Here is an 8,424-nt window from a genome sequence, read left to right on the forward strand (position 1 = left end):
TCTTCTTCACTTGCTTAGTGAAAAGAATGAAGTTGCAATTACTTGATAGCAGTAAAAATGAAAAGTCACACTTTATTCTGATAGTCCATTGCAAGTTCAGTGCATTACCATTGCCAACTGACAATTCCTATCCATCACTTTAAAATCTGGTACGACAGAGTGAAAAAAAAAGTTGACAGTGTACTCAGTCTCTAGGCGATGTATGAGTTATCTTAGGCATGGGGTCAGGGTTAGGGCTGAGAAAAAGAAAGAAAGGGAATAAACTGTATGACTAATCTGGAACAGTCAAGAAATATACTGCTTAGCAATTTATTGACTCATTTATCAAGCAACATTAAGAGTCTACAGCCATGCTAGCAGCTCTGCAAGTATGTACTTAGGCACAAGGGGCATTTTGGGATTATCCTGCCATGAAGAATTTTGTTATGTGCATGCATGCACAACAAATACCTTCTCGGTAAAAGCTTCGTTTAGTAATAGTTTAGCAAATATAGTTGTATTTGGATTTCCATGAGCCCATGAATTGATACAAAACACTTGGATAATGCTGCACAGGAATTTCTTAAAGTTTTTCAGACGCTTTATAACATTTTCTGCTGTCTTTCATTTGGCCTAAGTCGAAGCCGATTTGCACTGATATGCTTGAATTTTTCGGTCACTCCGCTCTTCTTAACCCCATTCAATAGAAAATCTTTTTCTGGGACCATAGATAGGTGAGTATTATTTATGCTAACCAGTGATGTCCAAATGAAGCTTCATGAAACATTTTCAATATTTTTCAGTTTGTTTTTTAGGCTGTTTCGTCTGAGGCTGTTTCTTTTGTGGCTGTATGGTTTCAGCATAGACTTGTTTTTTAACAAAGTTTGACAGTTACCATTAACTTTAACCACCAGGAGGTACAATAATGGCAGAAAAAACATGGCATCACATTAATTAAAACATGGTATAGAGAGCACATAAATTCAGCGTTTTGATCGCTTTCTTAGATTGCGAGTATAAAATATAGTTAAAAATAGTTCTTATTATTTGGTTTAATTTTCAAACAATGAATATTCTGAACCCTAGTTTCTACTTCAGCCCTTAATTGGAATCCCCCTACCCTGGCTTGTTTCATATGGAAAAACAAGTTCTTGATTATTATTTTTTTACCCTCAAATAGTATGTTAGGTAAGAGAGTTTACAGAAATACTGTCATGGATGCAATCAGACTGTACAGAATGTGACAGAAACAGAGGTCATAACTGTGTGTGTGTGTGTGTGTGTGTGTGTGTGTGTGTGTGTGTGTGTGTGTGTGTGTGTGTGTGTGCACGTGTGTGTCAGGGCCACCCCAGGCCAGAGGGGGGGCCCGGAGTGGCACTTTATTTTTATACGGTTCTGTGAAACAAAAATCTTCCCAGCCCTTGTCACATGACTAATTCATGTTTCCATGATGACTACCCAAATTTCTGCCATAAGAGCCCATAGAAAATGTGTATTGTATTTGGACAGACAATTTGTTGAAAATAAAAACAAGTGAAATTCATAATGAATGTGATGTGTTTTATTTAGCAGAACTGCATTGTGTTGTTCTATCCTATCCAATATTTCCTACATTTCCAAGCAGGTTTTCTATGCTGTATTCTGATCAAATCCCCTTTCCATGCCAGCAAATTGGGAATTCTCACACGTTTACCCTAACTGAATTCAGCAGGGGAACACACACACAGTCACAAATGCAAGGAGATGCCCGCCAGCTGGAGTGCTGCTCAGCAGCAATGCACTCAGTGCTGACACTGGTGGCTGGAAGCTATACTCCAACAATGCTACTGACTAATATAGTAGTCTAGTTTGTAAAAAGTAGAGTAGTAGTCATGTTTGATTTGATATGGTTTTATAGAGTAAGACTTTTTTTGCTGCTTAAGTAAATAATGTTTGTTTTGGGGTATATTTTGCCCCTGATATCCCAACATTTCGCTAACCAGTTTTCCATGATGAGTTTGCATTATCAACTTTATACATGTTAACACATTTTATGAGCTTGCTTTGTAGTTGAGGGAGAGTGCTGCATTTACATTTGTGTTCAGTGTAACACAAGACACCTTTTTTGGTTTCTGAGTGAATCACACCTTTCTTTTTGTGTTTTTTTTTGTGGTACTTTTTGCACCTTACGTCAGTTCTCCACCAACAAGATTTCCATCCTGTCAATTAGCATTTTCAGGTTTCTTCATGTAATAAATGTTAGGAGCCAATAGTTTTCTGGAAATGTACAAAATCCTGGGAACTGGCGACGAATATTAGAAGAGAAAATCTGAGGCAGTGCAATTAAATATACTGTAAAGTCAGTGGAAATAGATGTAAACAGACGCAACAGACTTGAGTGAAGACTTTGTGCTTATCTCTACGCTGTTCTTGAGTGTCTTTACTTTATAAATGAGCAGAAGCAAAGGGGAAAACGATAGAAATGTATGAAAACAGAAGAAGAAGATGGACTTCCTTGTGACTTTTGAGACAGAGCCTGTAACGGATGTATTAAGAGAACTGGATACAGCGTTCGGCGCGAAGCCCCGTTCATTCCAATGAGAGTTGCAAAAAAGCGCATAAAGCAGTCATGGAGTTCGAAAAATACCCAGATCTTCTGCGTTGACTGGCCCATGACATCACGATGGACATGCTCACTAGCAGCAGTTTGTGTTGTCGTGGCAACCCTAGCAACACCACACGTTCATGAGCTTCTCTCTCGCATCTCTTACAAGTATACGTACGTGGCAAACTCATGAACTCGCCGTTTCATTGTCTAAAATATTCACTAACGTTAAACATTGTGTTTTCGTTATTCCTGATCGTTTACATGCTTATCTAAATAAACGACGAATGTATTTAGAGAACCAAGGAGATGTAATCATTATGTTGTGCTACTAGCTAGCGCTTGCTACTAAGGTTAGGTTAAAAAAAAAAAGATGACAAAAAACGTACGTGAATTGTAATATTTTCAGTCATTATACATATTTATGCCAATCAAGAAAACGACACATTATTATGGAATATGTCATATCTTTATATATCAGTCAAACAAAAAATTGAAATTCTGTGTAAATTGCTGTATTATTAATACACTAACAATACTTAGAATCACATTTTGCTTTTACTTTATTACTGTATGTGCTTCTTCTCCAAAAAGGTTCACTGCTGGTTACTGTCCTAAAATATATGAACAGTTATAATGTATTATCATACTGTAGAAAAAAGTAAGTGTATGTCACTCCGTGCCTTTTTTTTTCAGTTATTGCTGTGAGCACAGGATAATAGTTTAAGGTAACGCCGTTGAATACAAAGGCTTTTAAAAAAGAGACCTAAAATATTTTCACTATTTTCAATTCAACATTGAAAAGATCGCCAAAGCCAGTACTGTTCACTTGATGTGAAATGAGGATGACAAAAATATGACAAACTGAACACAAATGCGTCTTTTTCTGCATGTCGAAAAACACTTTGCCACATTAGAATTTAAATAATCACTACATGAATAAAACTGTAGCTATGTTTAGAGTGTATTTCTAAGGGCCTGAACACTTGAATATGATTGGATATTATGGTACATGGTACAACATTTGCACACTGAAATTAGATAACAGGTGAGTTATTGTTTGTTCTGCTTCGGTTCTCGCTCTAATTAAAACGCAGAGGCAGTCAAATAGCCACATCCATATACTGCCAGTTTAATCTGTGTGGATAAATTGATTGTACACACTTAAAGTTTGCTCCAGCACTGTACATTTGTTAACATCTAACTACAAAAAGGCAGAGAATATTTTTTTCTTTATACAGTTACATATTCTCTCTCTAAAGAGAAACCAACAGTGAAAGCATCATCATATAAAGAAACAAACCAACATTTAAAAATAAAAAACACTAACACCAAAGTCTATTAAAATTAGTTGTAGGAGTGTTTTGATCATGTAAAGAGTGATAAAATGTTTGGAGATGTTTTTGGATGCTAGAGAATGGCAGCTGGACAACGGCACAGTCATTTGAACTGAAATGCAGAGGCAGTCAAGTGGCCATGTTCAAATGCATTAGCTAAGAGGCCTCTTGATCACATGTAGAGGGTTAAGAGCTTTGTGAACGAGTGTCAAACTAAGTTTTACAAAACAAGTGCAGGGCGAGGTGTCAATGCCTTAGAGTGCAACAAAATAAAATCTGTAATGTGTTACTGGATGATATTGCATACAGTATATCCAATAATATGGTCAAAATCATTGCAGCAGAGGCAGAGACTTCCTGACTTTTCCACCTTGGCTCCTATAATGTGAGTTTTGAGAGAGATGTAATGATGCAGAGATAGTTTTTAATAAAATAATGGGGACAACTAATAACACTAACACTAATAACCTGTTTTCTGTACAATCAGAAAAGGGTTTATACAATCAGAAATCAGTTTATTGCCAAGTAAGTTACACACAGGGGCGCCATGCTGCACCATCGGAGTGTAAATGTGTGTGAATGTTTATCTGATGAGCAGGTGGCACCTTGTACGGCAGCCTCGGCCACCAGTGTATGAATGTGTGTGAATGGTGAATGGTTTCTGTACTATGTTAAAACGCTTTGAGTAGTCGTTAAGACTAGAAAAGAGCTATAAATACAGTCCATTAACATATGCTTCTGACTTGTAACGTTTCTATGGTTACGACAAGGCAACTCAAAACACTAACCCTAACCTTAAACCTAAACATAACCATTGCCGCGCTGCCTGGAAGGCGACGTTGGGGGCTTAAAACATCAAACACCGTTCAAAATTGGCCCCTCCTCCCTGGCTCAACAGCCAAAAAGAGTGCAGTGGTTGTGTCATGGAGCGCTGAAAAATGCAGAAATCAGAGAATAAAAACTCACTTTTCTGATTGTCTCGCATTGGTTATGTTTTAAAGCACAAATAAACACACATACACCTCCGAGGGGAAAGCACCGTGTCCATCCTGTCTGTGTCAGTCAGACGTCGGTATAAGACGCTGAGTGGCAAAGCGGAAGCTTAGAGTGACAACGGGCTGCACAGCTATGGGATTATTTTTGTGACTTTAATTCCAAACAAAACTTCTCAAGTATCAAACAAAAAAAACTAACTCAAGAAAAATATTGTCACCTCAAAGGTAAAACTTAAAACTTGCAAACAAAACATTTGTGTAGTCATAAACTATCGGTCTTTTATTCGTTTGATATTATGTCCTTTTGTTTCCAGTTCCCTCTGCTTTTTTCTCAATGATCAGTCTTTTGCTCTCTCCAGCATGTTTGAAGTTTTGCTCCCAGCTTTCTCATTTGCGCTTCCCAAGTCTTTGTTTGCGATTCTGACACAAAAATCTTGCGTGGGCGGGTCTTACAGGAGTGCGACCCCATTGGCTAATTCGTCTTCAGTTAGTTTGAGTGACAGCTCAGTGCCTGCCGGGCCCCCTGACGTTTCAATGCAGCTAACGTTAGAGATTTTGGAGGACACACAAACCACTCTACAGCGGATTCCTACAACATTAATAAAGTGTAAGTATTGATCATATATATTGTCTGTGATCTACGTTCCAAGCATGGTTACTAGACGTTTGTTGTTTCGTTGTGTTAAGTTACTAGCTAGCTAGTAAAGCTGTTTAACTTAGCATGTAATGTTAGCTAACTGCTAATGTTATCTAAAACGTGCAGCTATGTTAGGCTACTGAGCTAATTTGCCATGGGAATCATGAAGTCTGCGTCTTACTCAAGGAGCTGTATTAATTATCGTCTTCTCTCTGTAGAACAATGAAACATTGTGGGACATGTAGGACCCCGAGCAGAGCTACGATGCTGTCCCAGGTAACGTTAGCTATGTCAGTAACGTAGCTATATCTGATAATACACAATTCTGGGGTATTGGTTAAGTTGTACAATGTAGAGGCTGTGCATATAATGTATTCTATCTAAGATTGACACATACATTAGATAATGTTCCATCTGTATACACGGTTTCTTCTTGTATTGCACTGCTGCAAGATGGCAAATAACTGACATATTTTTTTGTATATTTTAACGCTGTAAATTTTAACAATATTTAGAATTAATGCATATTGTTACTATTATCCAAACAATGTACTTTAACTAACACACTTTGCTAAATGATCATTATTGTTTTTTAGTAATGTGCATGGCTGATGAAGCTCGGGTCCTGCTCCTGCCCTGGACCACCTTGGCAAATTACCCAAGGGAAAAGCAGATGGATAATTTGAGTAAATTCAACATGAAGCCATATTGTACTTTACACATGTAGTCAACATGAAGGTAGGAATCTAGAAAGTGTGATCAATAATATTCCAGAAATAAGTGTTCCAGGAGTGATTATGAAAGCTAGAAAAATGTTCCTAGAGTGCAAAGGCTTTATTAAAATTATTTATTATTGAGCTAAAGTCAAACACTTATCTAATAAGGTACTTCAAGCTTTACAATAAGAAGTCAAGGAAGTGAAGGACGACAGCCACATCCCAGCCCTGTAAAGAGCCGTTCTGCAGAAAAGGCTGTCGTCCAGACTGGAGCGGTTGGCCATCAGTGAGCTCAGGAGACCAGATGCTCCCAGGCGTCCAGGAGTTGTGTGATATTCCTGCACCACCCTCAGAAGTGTTGTTGCAGGCACAAGTCAGCATAGAAATACAGCTTGCCTTAGGTGAAACTGAATATGTGAAATATATACATAACCCAATTACTCAGTATGTTTGTGTATTGTTGGTGATGAAAAACTGATCCTGACCTCTGATGTACTGCAAATAATGACTGACACTGAGTTGCAGCTTCTTTTACCACCGGGGCCACAGCAAAATACATTCAAATATCCATTATGTATGTGAAGTTTTATATTGGACTAAAAATAAAGCATTATAATAGTCTCAACCTTATGTCCTGTATAATATAATGAACCAAACAGACAAGGGTGAATGTAAAAACATATTTTAAAAAGTTTTAATATATTATGTGCATTTTAAAATATAATTACAGTAAAACAATGTAAACACAAATTCAATTACAGGACAGTATACTGTAGTAGGATATATTGACATACCATGGACTTAGAAACTTTAAGTACACAAATGAAAATAAACTAAGAAAAAGGTTATTGTAAGTGTATTGTGAGTGTTCTCAGTAAAATATGATCAGTACATACTCTCGGTCTACCCTGGCTGTTTGAAGCCTTAGCAAACCTAGTGTTTCCTCCACAGAGAGACTGAAGGCTCCTCTCCCTCTGCTGCTACCACTTCCTCCTGGTTGGTCTGGCTGCTGCTAGATGTGAGCTGTGATAGAACATTATAACAAAGTTCCTTATACAAATCAAATGGTAACAAAGTTCTTATTGATAACTGCGCCTTCTATGATTGGGTGATTTACAATTAAAATAACTTGCTTTTAAGTAGCCATTAGCAACAGGCTTTAAAAACACTATGGACACCTTCATTATGCTGACCTGCTTGCAAATGCAACAGAATACATGTAATTAGAGTTAGGATAGCCAGTTTTGTCATAACTAGGAAAGTACAGATGAACATTCTTGTTGTCTTGTAATGTCATCCTCTTGGTGTAAATGTAGCTATCATTACTGAGTTTGTTTTTATGCTATGCTATAATAATGCACATAACTATAAAGAAGAACCAGTTAAGCAGGGCTAACACTGCATATGCACAGTATGTGTCAACCTCTAGATAGGAATTATATACACAGCTTCTACATTGTACAACTTAACCAATACCCCAGAATTGTGTATTATCAGATATAGCTACGTTACTGACATAGCTAACGTTACCTGGGACAGCATCGTAGCTCTGCTCGGGGTCCTGCACGTCCCACAATGTTTCATTGTTCTACAGAGAGAAGACGATAATTAATACAGCTCCTTGAGTAAGGCACTAAGACTTCATGATTCCCATGACAAATTAGCTCAGTAGCCTAACATAGCTACACGTTTTAGATAACATTAGCAGTTAGCTAACGTTAAATGCTAAGTTAAACAGCTTTACTAGCTAGCTAGTAACTTAACACAACGAAACAACACACGTCTAGTAACCATGCTTGCAACGTAGATCACAGACAATATATATGATCAATACTTACACTTTATTAATCTTGTAGGAATCCGCTGTACAGTGGTTTGTGTGTCTTCCAAAATTTCTAATGTTAGCTGCACTGAAACGTCAGGGGGCCGGCAGGCACTGAGCTGTCACTCAAACTAACGAATTAGCCAATGGGGACGTACCCCTGTAAGACCCGCCCATGCGATAGCTTTGTGTCAGAATAGCAAACAAAGACTTGGGAAGCGCAAACGAGAAAGCTGGGAGCAAAACTTCAAACGTGTTCATCAGAGGGAACTGTAAACAAAAGGACATAATATCAAACAAATAAAATACCAATAGTTTAGGACTACACAAATGTTTTGTTTGCAAGTTTTAAGT

General features: G+C 37.7%; 2 long non-coding RNA genes across 2 annotated transcripts; one reads left to right on the forward strand and one right to left on the reverse strand.

Moving 5' to 3' along the window:
• The first annotated feature begins 5,417 nt into the window (after positions 1–5,417).
• On the forward strand, positions 5,418–7,004 carry LOC144525020 (uncharacterized). The gene is made up of 4 exons (XR_013502651.1): positions 5,418–5,502; positions 5,751–5,808; positions 6,129–6,270; positions 6,417–7,004. It is a non-coding gene; the product is annotated as an uncharacterized LOC144525020 (long non-coding RNA).
• On the reverse strand, positions 6,961–8,176 carry LOC144525019 (uncharacterized). Its single transcript, XR_013502650.1, has 3 exons — positions 8,087–8,176; positions 7,779–7,836; positions 6,961–7,271 (listed from the first exon to the last, which is right to left on the reverse strand). It is a non-coding gene; the product is annotated as an uncharacterized LOC144525019 (long non-coding RNA).
• Between the last annotated feature and the right edge of the window lie 248 nt (positions 8,177–8,424).

This window comes from Sander vitreus, chromosome 10, assembly GCF_031162955.1.
Source record: "Sander vitreus isolate 19-12246 chromosome 10, sanVit1, whole genome shotgun sequence".
Classification (NCBI taxonomy): Eukaryota; Metazoa; Chordata; class Actinopteri; order Perciformes; family Percidae; genus Sander; species Sander vitreus.